The 23,032-nt window shown below is 37.9% G+C and overlaps 1 long non-coding RNA gene across 12 annotated transcripts in view; it reads right to left on the minus strand.

The window, feature by feature from the left end:
- Positions 1-23,032, minus strand: part of LOC147374434 (uncharacterized) — a 288,128-nt gene that overhangs the window by 153,315 nt on the left and 111,781 nt on the right. The window contains exon 6 of one of the 12 annotated variants that reach the window (XR_015163249.1): positions 2,930-3,383. The exons of 9 other annotated variants lie outside the window; for them this stretch is intronic. This is a non-coding gene — a long non-coding RNA (uncharacterized LOC147374434). Of the gene's footprint in view, positions 1-2,929; positions 3,384-23,032 lie in introns of those variants that run through there. 2 more of the 12 variants (XR_015163247.1, XR_015163248.1) reach the window with 2 other exon arrangements.

Here is a 23,032-nt window from a genome sequence, read left to right on the forward strand (position 1 = left end):
CGGGAGAAAGATCAATAACCTCAGATATGCAGATGACACCACCCTTATGGCAGAAAGTAAAGAGGAACTAAAAAGCCTCTTGATGAAAGTGAAAGAGCAGAGTGAAAAAGTTGGCTTCAAGCTCAACATTCAGAAAACTAAGATCATGGCATCCAGTCCCATCACTTCATGGCAGATAGATGGGGAAACAGTGGAAACAGTATCAGATTTTATTTTGGGGGGCTCCAAAATCACTGCAAATGGTGATTGTAGCCATGAAGTTAAAAGACACTTACTCCTTGGAAGGAAAGTTATGACCAACCTAGATAGCATATTCAAAAGCAGAGACATTACTTTGCCAACAAAGGTCCGTTTAATCAAGGCTATGGTTTTTCCAGTGGTCATGTATGGATGTGAGAGTTGGACTGTGAAGAAAGCTGAGCACCGAAGAACTGATGCTTTTGAACTGTGGTGTTGGAGAAGACTCTTGAGAGTCCCTTGGACTGCCAGCAGATCCAACCAGTCCATCCTAAAGGAGATTAGTCCTGGGTGTTCATTGGAAGGACTGATGCTGAAGCTGAAACTCCAATACTTTGGCCACCTTATGCGAAGAGCTGACTCATTGGAAAAGACCCTGATGCTGGGAGGGATTGGGGGCAGGAGGAGAAGGGGACGACAGAGCATGAGATGGCTGGATGGCATCACCAACTTAATGGACATGAGTTTGAGTGAACTCTGGGTGTTGGTGATGGGCAGGGAGGCCTGGTGTGCTGTGATTCATGGGGTCGCAGAGTTGGACACGACTGAGTGACTGAACTGAACTGATCCTAAGACAGGTACAGGAAGATCTTAACAGATAAAAGCAAAAAATTAACACATTACCATGAAAAATTTTCTAACATTTTTTCTGTCCAAATTTTGTGGAAAGTCTAATTTCCCTTATTTTCTTAGCCACATATGTAATAATTATGAAAAAAAATGATTACTAAAGTGGAAAGAATACTAATAAATTCATAAGAATGATACTACCACAACAAAGCTGTGGAAGGGAAAATGTAAGACCACAACAAAAATATAATTAATATTATACTTATAAGCTTGACAAAAATACTATATGTATGTCTTTTTTGTCTATAGCCTTCATTCTGTTGGCATTTTTGTTTTTCTTGGCTGGGGCATTCTGAAGTAGGGAATATTTGATTAAAAGTTACAAAGCACACCTTGTTTATCAATGTCAGGTCAACTCGATTTAAAAAAAATTCTTCTGTAACCAAAATAGCTCAAATGAGTATGTTTTCAAATGTTAGAATAATAAATTATGTGTTACAATAGGACCTATTCATTCCACTAAGTATTTTCTTGCAATTTTTATGAAATATGCATGTCTCATATAAATATACCAAAGATGAGACTGACTAGATAAAACACATACTCACACCATGTAGTTGATTTTAACAGAATTGGCACAAATCAGTTGCCCATGGCAAAAAGAACTGTATTCCACTCAATGTGTTTTTTATATATATGTGTATACACACACACTACACACGAGATTTGTAAGAAAACAAGGCCTGTCACAGAAGCTAGTCAACAACTACCTTAAATATTTCTTGAAATTCTTTTCACCATTATCTAAAAGGCATTATTAAAAATGAAATTGAAAATAGTCTTCTTAAAACTGCAATATTTTCAAATGTAAGAAAGAATTTAAGCATGAACTAAGTACTCGTGAAAATGAAATTTTCTTTAAATAATGTTTACAATTTTGAGGACAGTAGAGAGCAATCTAGTATTAATTTTATGGACAATGTATTTTCCCAGTTCACAGATGCATTTTTGTTTTAACTGATAGCTTACAATTATTAGAAGAATTGATTCCTTCTGAGACTCATCATATCATTGCCTGTAAAATCTGTATCTTTCTACCTGTGAAGAATGTATAGTAAAAGAAAACACCTGTCACCACACTCGCTTAGCATTTAGAAGGAAAACACATCTGTACACTCGCATTCAGTTTGCAGGAGAACTCCAGGTAGGGTGTGGAAGCAAGACAAAGGGTGCTGCTGCTAAGTCGCTTCAGTCGTGTCCGACTCTGTGCGACCCCAGAGACGGCAGCCCACCAGCCTCCCCCGTCCCTGGGATTCTCCAGGCAAGATCACTGGAGTGGGTTGCCATTTCCTTCTCCAATGCATGAGAGGGAAAAGGGAAAGTGAAGTCGCTCAGTCGTGTCCGACTCTTAGCGACCCCATGGACTGCCGCCTACCAGGCTCCTCCACCCATGGGATTTTCCAGGCAAGAGTACTGGAGTGGGGTGCCATTGCCTTCTCCGGATAAAGGGTGAGGTTACCTATAAGTGTCTCAGGCTGACAAAAGAAGGCAAAAGGTGAGAGTACAGTAAGCACGATTTCCTTAGGTAAGATTTCAGTATGTGAATCATTCAAAGAAGAACATTTTAAAAAGTAGAATTTAAAGAAATGCTCTATGTGACAATATTTATTATTTCTATCACTGGTAGGTAGCTCAAATCAAGAAAAGGGTAAGACCTAGAAAGTTTTCTTTAAAAAAATTATGTATTTATAACTGGCAAAATGATCTGTTTCAGTTGTATGTTTTTCTTGTACTTTGATAATTGTACTGATATTTATGCTTCTGTTTTATGATCTCCTTCCAATGATAGAACCAGACCACTTGGAAACCACCTTCATCAGACCCGAGAGTTTGAAAGAAACAGGTGCTGAATCTTAGCTTTTCCCCTAAACAAGAAATGGGCTGTGATCGAAACTGTGGGCTCATCACTGGTGCTGCCATCGGTGCAGTCCTGGCTGTGTTTGGTGGTATTCTAGTGCCAGTTGGAGACATGCTTATTCAGAAGACAGTTAAAAAGGTACAAGTAGTATCTAGAACATGTCATTGCTTTTAAGTATGTCCAAAGAATATGTTATATGCTTTTTTTGTATACACATATACCATTTTTATTGAAAGATTCTTAAACTCTATTGTGCTTTGAAATTTTCAAGTTTCACATACATGATTTCATATAATCTCATAATAACCATTTTCCCCCTATTTCTGTATTGTTCCTCTCCTTCCTTCTCCTCACTGGTAACCACTAATTTGTTTTCTGTGTCTGTGAGTCTTCTCCCCTTTTTTTTTTTTTTCCTGTTCCCCACCCCCCCCCACCAGTTTGCTGTATTTTTTTACACTCCACATATAAGTGACATCATACAATATTTGTCTTTTTCTGTCTTATTTCAGTTAGGTTAAGGCCCTCCAAGTCCATCTGCATTGAACATGGTTAAACTGCTTTTTTTATAATTGAGAACTATTCCTTTGTGCATATATACCACATTTTCTTCATCCATTTATCTGTTGATGGAACTGAACATGCTTCCACGTCTTGGCAGCTGAAAATAATGCAATTTTGAATATTAGGGTACATGTATGCTCTCAGATTAGCGGGTTTTTCATCTATGTATCCAGAAGTGTAATTTCTGAGTCATATGACAGTTCTATTTTCAGTTTTGTAAGAAATCTCCACACTGTTTTCTACAGTGGCTGAACAAATTTACATTATCAGTGATAATGAATTAGGGTTACCTTTTCTCACCAACATTATGTTATTTGTGCTTTTTTACTGATAGCCATTTTGACAGGTGTGAGGTGATATATCATTGTGGTTTTGATTTATATTTTCCTGACTATTAAGAGGAACTAAAAAGCCTCTTGACGAAAGTGAAAGTGGAGAGTGAAAAAGTTGGCTTAAAGCTCAACATTCAGAAAATGAAGATCATGGCATCCAGTCCCACCACTTCATGGGAAATAGATGGGGAAACAGTGGAAACAGTGTCAGACTTTATTTTTCTGGGCTCCAAAATCACTACAGATGGTGACTGCAGCCATGAAATTAAAAGATGCTTACTCCTTGGAAGGAAAGTTATGACCAACCTAGATAGCATATTCAAAAGCAGAGACATTACTTTGCCAACAAAGGTTTGTCTAGTCAAGGCTATGTTTTTTCCTGTGGTCATGTATGGATGTGAGAGTTGGACTATGAAGAAGGCTGAGCACCGAAGAATAGATGCTTTTGAACTGTGGTGTTGGAGAAGACTCTTGAGAGTCCCTTGGACTGCAAGGAGATCCAACCAGTCCATTCTGAAGGAGATCAGCCCTGGGATTTCTTTGGAAGGAATGATGCTAAAGCTGAAACTCCAGTACTTTGGCCACCTCACGTGAAGAGTTGACTCATTGGAAAAGACTCTGATGCTGGGAGGGATTAGGGGCAGGAGGAGAAGGGGACGACAGAGGATGAGATGGCTGGATGGCATCACTGACTCGATGGATGTGAGTCTGAGTGAACTCCGGGAGTTGGTGATAGACAGGGAGGCCTGGCGTGCTGCGATTCATGGGGTCTCAAAGAGTCAGACACGACTGAGTGACTGATGTGATCTGATCTGATCTGACTATTAATAAGGTTGAGCATGTTACATGATGTTGGCCATCTGTATTTCCTCTCCAAACAATAAACGCTGGAGAGAATGTGGAGAAAAGGGAACCCTCTAGCACTGCTGGTGAGAATGTAAATTGATTCAGCTACTATGGCAAACAGTACAGACATTTCTTTAAAAAACTAGGAATAAAACTACCACACGATCCAGCAATCCCACTACTGGGCATATGTCCTGAGAAAACCATAAATGAAATAGACACATGTACCCCAGTGTTCACTGAAGCACTATTTACAATAGCCAGGACATGGAAACAACCTAGATGCTCGTTGACAAGATGAATAGATAAAGAAGTTGTGATACATATATACAATGAAATATTACTCAGCCATAAAAAGCAACAGATTTGAGTCAGTTCTAGTGAGGTGGATGAATCTAGAGCCTGCTACACAGAGTGAAGTAAGTCAGAAAGAGAAAACCAAATATTGTATATTAATGCATATATATAGAATCTAGAAAAATGGTACTGATCAACCTATTTGCAAGGCAGGAACAGAAACTCAGACATAGAGACTAGACTTATGGACACAGAGGTGGAAGGAGAATATGGGACAAACAGAGAAGAGTACTGAAATATATATATTACCATATGCAAAACAGATAGTTAATGTGAAGTCGTGGTATAATGCAGGGAGCTCCACCTGCTGCTCTGTGATAAATAGATGGGTAAAAGGTGGGAGGGAGGTTGAAGAGGGAGGAAACATGTATACCTGTAGCTGATTCATGTTGATATATGGCAGAAACCAACCCAACACTGTAAAGCAGTTATTCTCCAATTAAAAATAAATTAAAAAAAAAGACACAAGTACACCAACATTCAGTTCAGTCACTCAGTCGTGTTCGATTCTTTGCAACCCCATGAACCGCAGCATGCCACGCCTCCCTATCAATCACCAACTCCAGGAGTTTACCCAAACTCATGTCCATTGAGTCGTGATGCCATCCAACAATCTTTCCCAGAATCAGGCTCTTTTCAAATGAGTCAGCTCTTCACATGAGGTGGCCAAGATATTGCAACTTCAGCTTCAGCATCAATCCTTCCAATGAATATTCAGGATTGATTTCCTTTAGCATTGACTGGTTGGATCTCCTTGCAGTCCAAGGGACTCTCAAGAGTCTTCTCCAACACCACAGTTCAAAAGCATCAATTCTTCAGCACTCAGCTTTCTCTATACTCCAACTCTCACATCCATACATGACTACTGGAAAAACCACAGCCTTGACTAGACGGACCTTTGTTGGCAAAGTAATGTCTCTGCTTTTGAATATGCTATCTAGGTTGGTCATAATCTTCCTTCCAAGGAGTAAGCATCTTTTAATTTCATGGCTGCAATCACCATCTGCAGTGATTTTGGAGCCCAGAAAAATAAAAAGTCAGCCACTGTTTCCACTGTTTCCCCATTTATTTGCCATGAAGTGATGGGACCAGATGCCATGATCTAAGTTTTCTGAATGTTGAGCTTTAAGTCAACTTTTTCACTCTCCTCTTTCACTTTCATCAAGAGGCTCTTTAGCTCTTCTTCACTTTCTGCCATAAGGGTGGTGTCATCTGCATATCTGAGGTTATTGATATTTCTCCTGGGAATCTTAATTCCAGCCTGTGCTTCTTCCAGCCCAGCACTTCTCATGATGTACTCTGCATATAAGTTAAATAAGCAGGGTGACAATATACAGCCTGACATACTCCTTTTCCTATTTGGAACCAGTCGGTTTTACCATGTCCAGTTCTAACTGTTGCTTCCTGGCCTGCATACAAATTTCTCAAGAGGCAGATCAGGTACTCTGGTATTCCCATCTCTTTCAGAATATTCCACCATTTATTGTGAATCACATAGTCAAAGGCTTTGGCATAGTTAATAAGGCAGAAATAGATGTTTTTCTGGAACTCTCTTGCTTTTTTGATGATCCAGCAGATGTTGGCAATTTGATCTCTGATTCCTCTGCCTTTCCTAAAACCAGCTTGAACACCTGGAAGTTCATGGTTCACGTATTGCTGAAGCCTGGCTTGGAGAATTTTGAGCATTACCTTGCTACCATGTGAGATGAGTGCAATTGTGCAGTAGTTTTAACATTCTTTGGCATTGCCTTTCTTTGGGATTGGAATGAAAACTGACCTTTTCCAGTCCTGTGGCCATTGCTGAGTTTTCCAAATTGGCTGGCATATTGAGTGCAGCACTTTCACAGCATCAACTTTCAGGATTTGAAATAGCTCAACTGGAATTCCATCACCTCCACTAGCTTTGTTTGTAGTGATGTTTCCTAAGACCCACTTGACTTCACATTCTAGGATGTCTGGCACCAATGTTCACTGCAGCACTATTTACAATAGCCAGGACATGGAAACAACCTAGATATCCATTGAGAGATTAATGGATAAAGAAATTAAGGTACACATATACTATGGAATATTATATAGCCATATAAAGAAGTGCAGAGAAGGCAATGGCACCCCACTCCAGTACTCTTGCTTGGAAAATCCCATGGATGGAGGAGCCTGGTAGGCTGCAGTCCATGGGGTCGCTAAGAGTTGGACACGACTGAGCGACTTCACTTTCACTTTTCACTTTCATGCATTGGAGAAGGAAATGGCAACCCACTCCAGTGTTCTTGCCTGGAGAATCCCAGGGATGGGGGAGCCTGGTGGGCTGCCGTCTATGGGGTCGCACAGAGTTGGACACGACTGAAGTGACTTAGCATAGCATAGCATTAGCATAAAGAAGTGAAACTGGGTCATTTGCAGTGATGTGGATGAATCTAGAGTCTGTCATTCAGAGTGAAGTAAGTCAGAAAGAGAAAACTAATATGAACACACATACACACATATATATATGGAATCTAGACAAATGGTACTGATGAATCTATTTTCACGGCAGGAATAAAGATGCAGATGTAGGGGAGACTTGTGGATATAGTGGAGGAAGAAGGCAGGACAAATTGAGAGAGTAGCATTTATATATATATATGTATAAAGATATATATTTATATTTATATATATATATAAAATCATGTATAAAACAGATAGCTAGTAGGAAGCTGCTGTGTAACACAGGGAACTCAGTATGGTGCTCAGTGATGATCTAGAGGGGTGGGATGCGGGAGGCAGCGGGAGGGAGAGGACAGATGTATATAGCTGATTAGCACTGTACAGCAGAAACTAATGCAACATTCTAAGGCGAGTGTCCTCCAATTTTAAAATATATCCCATGATAGATGGAAAAGACTATTTAAAAAGAATGTATATTTAGGTATAACTGAATCACTATGCTCTATATGGAGAAGGAAATGGCAATCCACTTCGTATTCTTGCCTGGAGAATCCCATGGACAGAGGAACCTGGAGGGCTGTAGTCCATGATATTGCGGAGAATCAGACACAAATGAGTGACTAACACACACATGCTCTATATAGAAATTAAGAACATTATAAATCAATTATACTTCAGTAAAAATAAATAAAAATTAAAAAATATACTAAGTTCTTTTGCCTATTTTTAAAATGGATTGTTCTGTTTTTTCTTTTTTTATATTGAGTTGCATGAGATATCTATATATTTTTGACATTAACCTCTTACCCATGGTCTTATCATTTTTAAACAGTTTCTCCCCTTCAGTAAGCTGTCTTCACTTCAGCAATCTTTCCTCTGCTGTACCAAAGCTTTTAAGAAAACTGGGTCTCATTTTTTTAATATTCATTTTTATTCCCTTTGCTTTTGGAGACAGAAAGAAAGGGATTTATGTCACAGTGTCCTATCTACCTTTCCTTCTAAAAGTTTCATGGGTATACAGCTTTAAGTTTAGGTCTTTAATCCATTTTGAGCTTATTTTTGTATATGATATGAAGGAGTATTCTAATTTCATTAATTTATAATGAGACTATTCAGCTTTCCCAGCACCAATTGGTGAAGAAACGGTCTTCTTTTCCTGGTGATCAGATGCTAAAGAAATTGCCCGCAAAACAAGCAACCCCGCATTGGTCCCTGGGTTAGGAAGATCCCCTGGAGAAAGGAATGGCTACCCACTCCAGTATTCTTGTCTGGGAAATCCCATGGACAGAGGATCTTAGAGGATTACAGTCCATGGGATCACAAAGAGTTGGACATGACTGAGTGACTAACACTTTCACTTTCATTGTAAGTTCTTGCCTCCTCTGTTGAAGACTGATTGATCATACATGTGTGGATTTATTTCTGGGTTCTCTATTCTGCTCCTTTCATCTATATGTCTGTTTTTTGTGACAGTACAATACTATTTTCATTATTGCAGCTTTGTATAATTCTCTGAACTCAGGAAGCTTGATAATTCCAGCTCCATTTTTTTTTTCTCAATACTGTTTTGGCTATTTGGGAACTTCTTGTTTCTATACAGATTTTCAAATTATTTGTTGTACTACTCTGAAAAATGCCATTGCTACTTAGTAAGGATTACACTGAATCTCTAGTCTGCCTTGGGTAGTATGGTCATTTTAATAATGTTATTTCATCCAATCCAAGAACACAGTATCTTTGTATCTGCTTGTATGTTCTTTATCTGTCTCTCAGCTTTCCAAGTATAGGTCTGTTATCTCCTGAGGTAGATTTATTTCTAGGTATTATATCTTTTTTTGATGCAATGGTAAATAGGACTGTTTCCTTAATTTCCCTTTCTGATAGTTCACTGTTAAGTGTATAGAAATGCAACAGATTTCTGTATATTAATTTTCTATCCTGAATGTTTACTGAATTCACTGAGGAACTCTAGTAGTTTTCTAGATGGCATGTTTAAGATTTTCTATGCATAATATATGTCATCTGTAAAAGTAACAGTTTTACTTCTTCCTTTCCAATTTCCTTTTCTTTCCTTTCTTCTCTGATTGGTACAGCTAGGACTTCCAAAACTACATTGAACAGAAGTGGAAATAGTGTTCATCTTTGTCTTGTTCCTCATCTTAGAGGAAATACTTTCAGCTTCTCTTCATTGAGTATGATGTTAGCTATGATGGATCACGCCTTTATTATGTTGAGGAGGTTACCTCTGTGCCTACCTCCTGGAAAATTTTTATCATAAATGGATGTCAAATTTTATCTAAAAAGTTTCCTGCAACTATTGAGATTATCATACAGTTGTCATTCTTCATTAGTTAATATGGTATATCACATTGGTTGATTTGAAGATAGTGAAAATCCTTCCATCACCAGAATAAATGCCACCTGATCATACGGATGATCCTTTTAATGTATTGTTACATTCCATTACTATATTATTAAGGGTGTTTACATTTATGTTCATCAGTGTTATTGACTTTTGGTTCCCTTTTTTTTTCTTTTACTTGGTTTCTCTGGTTTTGGTATCAGGGTGATGCTGGCCTCATAGAATGAGTTCAGAAGTATTCCTTCCTCTGAAATTTTTGGGACTAGTCTCAGAAGGAGAGGTAGTTACCATGGCTGTAAGTGTTTAGCAGAGTTCAACTGCAAGGCCATCAGATCCTATACTTTTATTTGTTGGGAGTTTTTAATTTGCTGATTCAATTCATTACTGGTAATTGGTCTTTTCATATTTTTTATTTCTTCTTGGTTTAGTCTTGAGATACTGTATCTAGAATTTGTCTTTTCTTAGATTAGGCTGTCCATTTTATTGGCACAGTTGTTCACAGTAGCCTCTTATGATCTTTTGTACTTCTATGGTGTCAGTGATAACTTCCACTTTTACATTTCTAATTTTACTGATTTAGATCATTCCTGTTTTTTCCTTGATGAGTCTGGCTAAAGGATTATCAACTTTATCTTTTCAAAGAGTCAGCTTTTAGTTCCATTGATCTTCTGTATTTTTTAAGTTTCTATTTCTGATGTTTATGATTCCTTCCCTTCTACTTTTTGTTCTTATTTCTTTAGTTTCTTTAGGTGTAAGTTTAGGTTGTTTGAGATTTTTTTCTTGTTTCCTGAGGTAAATTTGTAAACTTTCCTCTTAAAACTGCCTTTGCTGCAAACCACTGATTTTGGATCATGTTTTCATTTTCATTTGTCTCTAGGTAATTTTTTATTTCCTCTTTGATTTCTTCAGTAATCCATTGGTTGTTTAGTATCATACTGTTTAGCTTCTCTGTGATTTTTTAAGAAAATTTCTGCAGTTTTTTTTTCTTCTTTCAGTTTATTTCAAGTCTCATCACATTGTTGGGAAAGGTGCTTAAAAGTATTTAAATTTTCTTACATTTATCAAGGTTTCTTTTGTAACCTAGTATGGAATTTTTCCTGGACAGTGTTCCACATGCAACTGAAATGAAAATATATTCTGTTTTTGAGTGGAATGTTCATATATGTATATACATATATGTACGTCTAGTCAATGCTATGGTTTTTCCTGTGGTCATGTATGGATGTGAGAGTTGGACTGTGAAGAAGGCTGAGCGCTGAAGAATTGATGCTTTTGAACTGTGGTGTTGGAAAAGACTCTTGAGAGTCCCTTGGACTGCAAGGAGATCCAACCAGTCCATTCTGAAGGAGATCAGCCCTAGGATTTCTTTGGAAGGAATGATGCTAAAGCTGAAACTCCAGTACTTTGGCCACCTCATGTGAAGAGTTGACTCGTTGGAAAAGACTCTGATGCTGGGAGGGATTGGGGGCAAGAGGAGAAGGGGACGACAGAGGATGAGATGGATGGATGGCATCACTGACTTGATGGACGTGAGTCTGAGTGAACTCCGGGAGTTGGTGATGGACAGGGAGGCCTTGCCTGCTGAGATTCATGGGGTCACAAAGAGTCAGACACGGCTAAGCGACTGATTTGATCTGATCTGATCTGATCTGATACACACATAATATATCAAGTAAGCCCATTTGGTCTAATGTATCATTTAAGGCCAATGTTTTAGGATTGATTTTCTATATGGATGATGTGTATGATGTAAGAGGGTCGTTAAAGTCCTCTATTATTGTTGTGTTATTGTTGATTTCTCCTTTTATGTCCATTTATATGTGCCTTATATGTTTGTGTGCTCCTATGAGGGATTGGGGGCAGGAGGAGAAGGGGACGACAGAGGATGAGATGGCTAGATGGCATCACAGACTTGAAGGACGTGAGTCTGAGTGAACTCCGGGAGTTGGTGATGGACAGGGAGGCCTGGCGTGCTGCGATTCATGGGGTCGCAAAGAGTCGGACACAACTGAGCGACTGAACTGAAACTGATGTTGGGCAAATATATATTTACAAATATTATATCTTCTTGGATTGTTCCCTAGATCATTATGGAGTATCTTTCTCTGTGTCTTATAACAGTCTATATTTTTAAATCCATTTTGTCTGATATAAGTATTGCTATTCTGGCTTTCTTTTGCATTTCATTTGCATGGAATACCCTTTTCCATCCCTCGTTTTAGTCTGTGTATCTTTAGATCTGAAGTGAATCTCATATCACAACATGTATATGGGTCTGTTTTAGTATCCATTTAGACATTCTATTTTTTGTTTGAAACATTAAGTCCATATATATTTAATGTAATTATTGATATCTAAGTTCTTGTTGCCATTTGTTAATATTATGGATATGTTTTTGTAGGACTATATTTTTCTCTTTCTTCTTTTGCTCTCTTCTCTTATGATTTGATGCCTATCTTTACTGTTATGGGACTTCCCTGGTGGCTCAGATGGTAAAGCGTATGCCTACAGTGCAGAAGAACTGGGTTCGTTCCCTGGGTTGGGAAGATCCCCTGGAGAAGGGCATGACAACCCACTCCAGTATTCTTCCTGGAAAATCCCATGGATGGAGGAGCCTGGTGGGCTACAGTCCATGGGGTCACAAGGAGTCGGACACGACTGAGTGACTTCACTTTCTGACTTTCTGACTTTTTATTGTTATGATTTCCTCCTTTTTCTTTTTCATATGTATATGTGTTTTAGATCTTTGGTTTGTGATTACCATGTGGTAATTGTATAGTAGTCTATTTACATATGCACTATTGTCTTAGGTTGTTGATCTCATTTTCAAATGCATTTTCAAAATCCTGCATTTGTATTCTCCTCCTCTCACAATGACTTTTTGATATATTTTAGATCTACTTATTTTCTGTATCTCTTAACTGATTATTAATTGCTTTTAATTATGTCCACAGAATATACTGATATGTTTTTGAATAAGAAACAAGTAACTGTATTTTGTGACAGTACATTTAGAAAAGTAGCTGTACTCTGGTTAATACTGAAAAAAGTAAAATCACATTTCTTATATATAACTTAAGCATAATTATAGTTAATATTAACACATGAATATCTGGAAAAACTGGTAAAAACCTTGTACTTACCATACTGCTTTTTAAAATACGTGTAATATATGACTGTCTTATTTCCTTTTGATGAAGCTTTAAACTTGACTCCCAGAAAATACTTTCAGAAATGAAATGTAGGACATATCCCATCATATACTTAACAAAAAGGCTATAGTTTTAACTAAAAATACAGTGACTTGATATACAGACTTTGTACAACAACATTTTCTTTAGAGAAAACAGAGTCAGTTCTAACACAGAGTCTATAACTCATATTATGGAAAGTCTTCAGAGTAGAAAAGTCACAATAATCTTCCAGTGCATCATATTTTATATTAAGATTACTTTTCCAATATATAATTGATGATCAATATTTCAACAGTGGTAATCTATTCTTTTATTATTCAAGATAGTATAGACATAGATTCTCATTAGATGACAAGAAAGGTGTACTATCAATTTTCTAGTTCTAAGTTAGCCGCTCAGTCATGTCTGACTCTTTGCAACCCCATGGACTATAAAGTCCATGGAATTCTCCAGGCCAGAATACTACAGTGGGTTGCCTTTTCCTCCTTCAGGGGATCTTCTCAACCCAGGGATCAAACCCAGGTCCTCCACACTGCAGGCAGATTCTTTACCTGCTGAGTCACCAGGGAAGCCCTCTGATTTCTTTAGTGTTTATTTAATATTTTCCCTCTAAATTCACAATGCTAATCCTGAGGAAATAGGAGTTTTCAGACATTAGAAATTTGCTTTTGCATAGAGACTAAGACAGAATAAAATAAATATTTACTTCAAGAAATATCTTTCAATTGGGGGAAAAGTGTATTAGTTAAAAAAAAAAAAGGAGACCTGTGAAATTTTACCATTGAATTCTAAAGTATATAATATGGAAACATAAATGTAATTTATTTGCTTAATATAAATTTATTTTAATTGGAGGCTATATAAATGTAATTTAGAAAGAGAACTTTCTCAGAGCAATAAATAACTTCAGTAAAAATGTGAGACTTGAGTTTAATTTTGAAGTATAAAACTTTGAACATCCAAAGAGGGCTGCAAATAAAGGGGTCAAAGAACAGGCTAATATAATGGATAAAGTAGTGCAAATGTAACTAAACGTTGTGAGAAGGGAAGGACAAGTGTAGAAAATGTGCCAAAAATATAGGCTTAAGAAGAGAGAAGATTAAAAAGAGAACAATGAGGGTAAGATTTAGGATGCTCTGAATATCAGAATAGGTGAAACTGAAACCCCAATATTTTGGCAACCTGACGCAAAGAATCGACTCACTGGAAAACTCCCTGATGCTGAGAAAGATTGAAGGCAGGAGAAGGGGATGACAGAGGATGAGATGATTGGAAGGCATCACTGATGCGGCGGACATGAGTGTGGGTAGGCTCCTGGAGTTGGTGATGGACAGGGAAGCCTGGTGTCCTGCAGTCCATGGGTTTGCAAAAAGTTGGACATGACTGAGAGACTGAACTGAACTGAGTATCAGAATATTTAATTAATGATGGGACAGACAATAGTAGTTGGTGTTTATTTTCCATTATATATTGGATATAAAAATCTGCATTTAGAGATTGATATCAAGGGACGGGGGAGCCTGGTGGGCTGCCATCTATGGGGTCGCACAGAGTCGGACACGACTGAAGCAACTTAGCAGCAGGCATAGTTACCTCAAGAGAACACACTGGCCATAGCAAACACACTTTACCAACAATACAAGAGATGACGCTACACACGGACATCTCAAAATGGTCAATACCAAAATTAGAACGATTATATTCTTTGCAGCCAAAAAGAGAGAAGCTCTATGTAGTCAGCAAAAACAAGACCTGGATCTGACTATGGCTCAGATAATTAGCTCCTTATTGCAAAATTCAGGCTTAAATGGGAGAAACTAGGGAAAACCACTAGGCCATTCATGTATGACCTAAATCACATGCCTTATGATTACACAGTGGAGTGTGACAAATAGATTCAAGAGATTAGATTTGGTAGACAAGAGTGTCTGAGGAACTATGGATGGAGGCCCATAACATTATACCGGAGGTGATTACCAAAACCATCCCCAAGAAAAAGAAATGTAACAAGGCAAATGATTGCAAGAGGAAGCCTTAAAATAGCTGAGAAGAAAAGAGAAGCAAAAGGCAAAGGGGAAAGAGAAAGATATATCCGTCTGAATGCAGAGCTACAGAGAACAGAAAGGAGAACAGGAAAGCCATCCTAAAGTGAACAATGCAAAGTAGAGGAAAACAATAGAACTAGAAAGACTAGAGATCTCTTCAAGAAAATCAGAGATACCAAGGGAACATTTCATGCAAAAATGGGCACAATAAAGGACAGAAATGGCTAGGACTCAACAGAAGTAGACGAGATTAAGAACTGGTGGCAAGAATACACAGAACTACACAAAAAATACCTTATGACCCAGATAACCACAGAAGTGTGATCACTCATCTAAAACCAGACATCTTAGAGTGTGAAGTCAAGTGGACCTTAAGGAACTATTACTACAAACAAATCTAATGGAGGTGACAGAATTCTAGCTAAGCTATTTCAAATGCTAAAAGATGATGCTGTTAATGTGCTGCACTTAATATGCCAGCAAATTTGGAAAACTCAACAGTGGCCACAGGATTGGGAAAGGTCAGTTTTCATTCCAATTCCAAAGAAGGGCAATGCCAAAAAACTTCAAACTACCATACAATTATGCTCCTTTCACATGCTAGCAAGATAATGCTCAAAATCCCTCAAGCTAAGCCTCAACACTACATGAACTAAGAACTTCCTAATGTACAAGCTGAGTTTAGAAAAGGCAGAGGAACCAGAGATCAAATTGCCAGCATCCATTGAATCACAGAAAAAGCAAGAGAATTTCAGAAAAAAAACCTTCTACCTCTGCCTTCTCTGACTATGTTAAACCTTTTGACTGTGGTTTACAACAAACTGGAAATTTTTTCAAGAGATGGAAATACCAGACCACCTTACCTTCCTCCTGAGAAACTCATACACAGGTCAAGAAGCAATAGTTAGAACAGGACATGAAACAACAGACTGGTTCAAAATTGGGAAAGGAGTACGACAAGGCTGTATATCATCACCCTGCTCATTTAACTTCTATGCAGTGTATATCCTGCAAAATGCTGGGCTGGATGAATCAGAAGTTGGACTCAAGATTGCCGGGAGAAATATCAACAACCTGAGACAAGCAGATGATACCACTCTAATGGCAGAAAGCAAAGAGGAACTAATGGCAGAAAGGCAGAAGGAGAAGGGAGTGACACAGGATGAGATGGTTGGATAACATTAACAACTCAACGGACATGAGTTTAAGAAAATTCTAGGAGACCTTGAAGGATAGGGAAGCCTGGCATGCTGCAGTCCATGGGGTAGCAAAGAGTTGAACAACAACAAAAGAGCTTCATTAAATAACCCTAAATTACTTTGCATTTAGTATATTTTGTTTTTCAGTCGCTAAGTCATGTTCAACTCTTTGTGACTTCATGGACTGCAGCATGCCACGTCCCTCACAGACATGCTATTTCTACTACTAACAGCTTCATCCAGAGAACAGAATGGCTACTCACTCCAGTATTCTTGCCTGGAGAATTCCATTGACAGCGCAGACTGGTGGGCTACTGGCCATGGGGTCACAAAGAGTCGGACATGACTGAAGAGATTTAGCAAGCAAGCAATATGCACAAATATTCATCTAGTCTTCACAAATACCTATGAGAACATATTATTATTTTTCCCATTTTACAGTCACAAGAGCTTAAACTGACTTGCACTCTCACCTAGCCAAAAAGAGGATGAGCCAATTTCCAAACGTAGGCAATCTGGAGAGACTAGATACTTTCCATAGTCTCGAACTGTATAATTCTGAAATATAAAGTGTTGGAAATTGAGGAGATTAAAAACAAGAAAACCAACAAAAGTTAGGTAGGACATGATCACTTTCAAGGAGAATTTAAGATTCCCTTTTATAAAGATCTTTGCACAGTGTGTACATAACAAAATGCACTCTGTCTAGAGTGGTGGATATTTTAGAACTAATGGTTGATGAGATGCAATAGGATAAAGGGACTAAAAGGGGAGAGAGAGAGAAGAGTAAAAATAGCAGACTGCAAGATGGCCAATTGTGTTACTGATAGAAATGTATACCTTAGGAGAAAAAAGTTCCAAGGTTTTATAAGCGATTTGAATTAGGCACTCCAGTATTCTTGCCTGGAGAATCCCATGGACAAAGGAGCCTGGTAGACTACAGTCCATGGGGTCGCAAAGAGTCAGATACAACTGGGTGACAAGCACAGGACAAATACTTCCAAAGGTCAGAGCTCAGAGAGATTTAATCTTTACAATAGAGATTACAGATTAAACAGTAAATTTGCTTTACAGAGAATCTGAATGCAGAGACAAAAGAACAGGCAAATTGGTCAACAGTAGGGGTTGCACCTGTGAATTCTGTATAATCCCAGAGCACAAAGTGCCTTACCCCTGCCTTAGGAGCACTTAGATTAATTCTGTTATTTTAAAAATACATACAGTTTAGAACTTGTCAACTTTTATTTACTATTGAAGCCACTGCAGATTACTTGCTTCATTTAAGAAATACCAAATTGAAAGTTATTACCTGTATATAACAGCCATTTTTAAAAAAGAATTAAAGTGCTTAATTATAAAAGATTAGAAAATAATCTCATGTTGTTATCTAATTTTTAAAGTACAGAGTTGAGATTCTATGTTATCTTTTGATTCTAAAAGATGGTACCCTTGAGGAGTTAATTCTTACAGAGGTTGATAATGAGTCTGGGGCCCTCAAGGAGGAGAAAGGGGTCCAGGGCTCTCAAGGAGGAGAAAAAGACAGACTTTTTTCTATATTTCTTTTTCTTAGTCACATAAGACTTTATTTTCTTTAAGCCCAGAGATAATGATTATACAACAAAACAACTCATCTTGCTCAAGGGTATATTTTTCCTTAAGCTCTGTAAAAATGATTATATAACAACAATGTATCTTGCTCAAGGATGTGTTTCTCCTTCTTAACAAGAACTAATCCTGTTACCTTATGTGGGAGTGGGTCTGGTTCAGTTCAGTTCAGGAGCGTAGTCCTGTGGACTCTTTGCAACCGATGGACTGCAGCAAGTCCGGTTTCCCTGTACCTTCCCTGTCCACTTCTGGAGCTTGTTCAAGCTCATGTCCATCAAGTTGATGATGCCATCCAATCATCTCATCCTGTGTCTTCCCCTTCTCCTCCTGCCTTTAATCTTTCCCATTAGGGTCTTTTCCAATGAGTCAGTTCTTTGCATCGGGTGGCCAAAGTACTGGAGCTTCACCTTCAGCATTAGTCCTTCCAGTGAATATTCAGGACAGATTTCCTTTAGGATTGACTGATTTGATCTTGCTCTCCAAGGGACTCTCAAGAGTCTTCTCCAACACCACAGTTCAAAAGCATCAATTCTTCTGTGCTCAGCTTTCTTTACAGTCCAATTCTCACATCCATATTGATTACTGGAAAAATCATAGCTTTGATTATATGGACTTTTGTCAGCAAATTAATGTCTCTGCTTTTTAATATGCTGTCTAGGTTGATCATAGCTTTTTTTCCAAGGAACAAGCATCTTTTAATTTCATGGCTGCAGTCACCATCTGCAGTGATTTTGGAGTCCAAAAAAATAAAGTCTGTCACTGTTTCCATTGTTTCCCCATCTATTTACCATGAAGTGATGGGACCGGATGCCGTGATCATTGTTTTTTGGGTGTTGAGGTTTTTTTTTTTAAGTTCAAAGTCTTTTTTTTTTTTTTTTTAATTTACAATATTGTATTGGTTTTAGTTTTAAGCCAGCATTTTTGCTCTCCTCTTTCACTTTAATCAAGAGGCTCTTTAGTTCCTCCTCACTTTCTGCCATAAGGGTGGTATCATCTGTGTATCTGATGTTATTGATATTTCTCCCAGCAATCTTGATTCCAGCTTGTGCTTCATCCAGCTCAGCATTTCTCATAATGTACTCTGTATACAAGTTAAATAAGCACGGTGTCAATATACAACCTTGACATATTCCTTTTCCAATTTGGAACCAGTCTATTGTTCCATGACCAGTTCTAACTGTTGCTTCTTGACCTGCATACAGATTTCTCAGAAGGCAGGTAAGGTGGTCTGGTATTCCAATCCCTTGAAGAATTTTCCACACTGATGTGATCCACACAGTCAAAGGCCTTTGTGTAGTCAATAAAGCAGAAGTAGATGTTTTTCTGGAACTCTCTTGATTTTTCAATGATCCAGAGGATGTTGGCAATTTGATCTCTGGTTCTTCTGCCTTTTCCAAATCCAGCTTGAATATCTGGAAACTCACAGTTCACGTACTGTTGAAGCCTGGCTTGGAGAATTTTGAGCATTACTTTGCTAGTGTGTGAGATGAGTGAAATTGTGTGGTAGTCTTTGGCATTACCTTTCTTTGGGACTGGAATGAAAACTGATCTTGTCCAGTGCTGTGGCCACTGTTGAGTTTTCCAAAATTGCTGGCATACTGAATGCAGTACTTTAACAGCATCATCTTTTATGCTTTGAAACAATTCAATTGAATTCCATCACCTCCACTACCTTTGTTCATAGTAATGCTTCCTAAGGCCCACTTGACTTCGCATTCCAGGATGTCTGGCTATAGGTGAGTGATCACAACATCATGGTTATCTGGATCATGAAAATATCTGTTGTATAGTTCATCAATGTATTCTTGCCACCTCTTCTTAATATCTTCTGCTTCTGTTAGGTTCGTACTTTTCTGTCCTTTATCAGGCCCATCTTTGCATGAAATGTTCTCTTGGTATCTCTAATTTTCTTGAAGAGATCTCTAGTCTTTCCAATTCTATTGTTTTCCTCTATTTCTTTGCATTGATCAATGAGGAAAGGTTTCTTATCTCTCCTTGCTATTATTTGGAACTTTGCATTTAAATGGGTATGTCTTTTCACCTTTGCCTTTAGCTTCTCCTCTTTTCTCAGCTATTTGTAAGGCCTCCTTAGACAACTATTTTGCTTTTTTGCATTTCTTTTTCTTGGAGATGGTCTTGATCACTGCCTCCTGTACAATGGCACGAACCTCTGTCCATAGTTCCTCAGGTACTCTATCAGATCTTATCCCTTGAATCTATTTGTTACTTCCACTGTATAATTGTAATGGATTTGATTTAGGTCATTCGTGAATGGCCTAGTGGTTTTGCTACTTTCTTCAATTTAAGTCTGAATTTGGCAATAAGGAGTTCATGATCTGAGCCACAGTCAGCTCCCAATCTTGTTTTTGCTGATTGTATAGAGCTTCTCCATCTCCGTTGCAAAGAATATAATCAATCTGATTTTGGTATGACCATCTGGTGATGTCCATGTGTAGTCTTCTCTTGTGTCGTTCCAAGAGGGTGTTTGCTATGACCAGTGTGTTCTCTTGGGAAAACTCTATTAGTCTTTGCCCTGCTTCATGTTGTATTCCAAGGCCAAACTTGCCTGTTAGTCCAGTTATCTCTTGACTTCCTACTTTTGCATTCTAGTCCCCTATGATGAAAAGGACATCTTCTTTGGGGTCTGGTAAGACCTTTCTCGGAGAAGGCAATGGCACCCTACTCCAGTACTATTGTTAGTCCTATTATCTTAAGATGGATATGGTGGGAGTGGGTCTGGTAAGATCATTCTATTGTTAGTAACCAACTGAAAAAGTATATAAGGCCTTGACAAGACTAGCAAGAGGGGCAGTCTCCGGCCCCCTTCTGATGTCTATGTCAGAAGCTTCCTCTGTCCTTTTTCATTGTAATAAACTTCTGCCACACAAAATTCTGAGTGTCTGAAGCCTGGTCCCTTGTTCCTAAGCTAAATCTTCTTCAGAAATCACAAATCCAACATCGTTCACCATAAGAAATCACCCTGACATGAGCATTTGAAATAGCCTAAAATAATCAATACATTTTATTTCATATATATGTATTTATTTACTCTTTATTTCCAATGTAAATTTTTAGGGACTTCATGCTTTTTATGCATTGTATCTGAAAATTTATTTACCAGTATTTTAGACTATGTTTCCTATTATGTTTGTGTAGGTCCAGCAGGTTTATGCAATTTTGCTAGATAAAGTCAAGGACATGAGCTGCCATGAGTGTGGAAAGTAAAAACCACCAAAAGACTTAAGAAAGAGGACAAAGTTTTATCAATATTTTCAAAGAATAATTCATCACCTTGATTTTGTTAATGTCACTTGATTAATATTTAGTGAATACTGTATAAAATAGGCAATTTAAAATAAATTTGATACTGTTGAACACCAAGAAGGGAATTAAATACTTCTCTTTTTCAGCAATGCACAGTCACACATGTACATAATGCCCACACATATGAGAAACATTTTTGAACATGTAAAAACTGCTTGTAACTAGTCCTAACAAAACAAATTTTAGTAGTGAGCAGAGATAATGAAAATTGTTTTCTGTATGATTCTACTTTTCAAGGAAGCTTTGATTTCACTGGATGGCGAGTCAATATTAAAATGACAGCAGACAGCAAAAGAGACACTGATGTATAGAACAATCTTATGGACTCTGTGGGAGAGGGAGAGGGTGGGAAGATTTGGGAGAATGGCATTGAAACATGTAAAATATCATGTATGAAACGAGATGCCAGTCCAGGTTTGATGCACAATACTGGATGCTTGGGGCTAGAGCACTGGGATGACCCAGAGGGATGGTATGGGGAGGGAGGAGGGAGGAGGGTTCAGGATGGGGAACACATGTATACCTGTGGCAGATTCATTTTGATATTTGGCAAAACTAATACAATTATGTAAAGTTTAAAAATAAAATAAAATTAAAAATAAAATAAAATAAAATGACAGCAGAAAAAAGCAGCAGATTAAATAGCAGAAAAAGAAGTTTCACAGGGGCTTTCCTGGTGGTCCAGTAGTTAAGAATCTGCCTGCCAGTGCAGAGGACAGGTGTTCAGTACCTTGTCTGGAAAGACCTACATGCCCTGGGGCAACTAAATCCATGAGCCACGACTAAGCCTGAGAGCCCTTGAGCCCTCTGCAACAAGAAAAGCCACCACAATGAGTAGCCCATACACTGCAACTAGAGAAAGCCCACATGCAGCAACATAGACTCAGTGCAGCCAAAAATAATTTTTTTAAGAAAAGAAAGAAATGTCATAGGATTTTATATGAGTTATTGCCACATGAGTGGTTTATACAGTAATGCTAAGAACAAAGTAGTTAGAGCAATCTGGGAAGTAAATGAGATGAGAATGCTCCCTCTAAAGGTGGATAGGATTTCTATAATAATAGCAGCCAAGGTTTATTGAATGTTTGCTATATGCTAAGACTATACTAAGTGCTAACATTTATTAATTCTTATAACAACATATGAGGATAAATATTTAATTTCACCATATTGCACTGATTTTGACTTTTGAAAATGCTAGTTGTATTAGTTCAACCTAATATTAATATTATATTATTATTATATTATTTATATTAATTGATAATTATTAGTAATTTATTATATTAATATTATTACAGCCATTTTACAGATAAGGAAACTGAGGTACAAAGAAATTAAGTAACCTGCCTAAGTTAAATGCTTAGAATGTGACCAAATCAGGGATCAAACTCATAGCATCTATTTCTTTATTAACCACTTTAATCAAGGCTTGAGTAATAAAGTCAATGTACTTGGTCAGGCTGAGAGTAGGCTAAGGATATCTACTCATGGATTAAAATCTGCTGTATATGATTCTATCCCTCATTACTGTGTAATATCCTTGAAAAAAGGGACTATACATATTTTATGTAAGTATTCTATATACTTAACGCATAGGAAGATATCAAAGACATTTTAACAGTTAAACTAAAGTTGCCTATCATGTGGATGAGTACCATTTTCCCATAAAAGCAATAATCAAGTGACCATGTGACTAGATAGAAGATACTATTCTCTCATAAATCAGCTTTCAATCTAATGGAGCAAAAAGAAGTTTCAAGGTAAATGGCTTTCAACTTAGCTGGAGACCATGCCATGTAAGAGTCATCTGGCTGGAATCTACCCATTACTAGGGTTTTGTTGGTGCTGTTCAGTGGCTCAGTCATGTCCAACTCTTTGAAACACCATGGACTGCAGCACACCAAGCTTCCCTGTCCTTCAGTAGCTCCTGGAGTTTGATCAAACTCATGACTATTGAGTTGGTGATACCATCCAACCATCTTATCCTCTGTTGTCCCCTTCTCCTGTGTTCAATCTTTCCCAGTATCAGAGTCTTTGCCAATGAGCTGGCTCTTC

Source organism: Bos grunniens, chromosome 4 (genome assembly GCF_055505025.1).
Source record: "Bos grunniens cultivar Pamir isolate PY7600 chromosome 4, Bosgru_T2T1.0, whole genome shotgun sequence".
Lineage (NCBI taxonomy): Eukaryota > Metazoa > Chordata > Mammalia > Artiodactyla > Bovidae > Bos > Bos grunniens.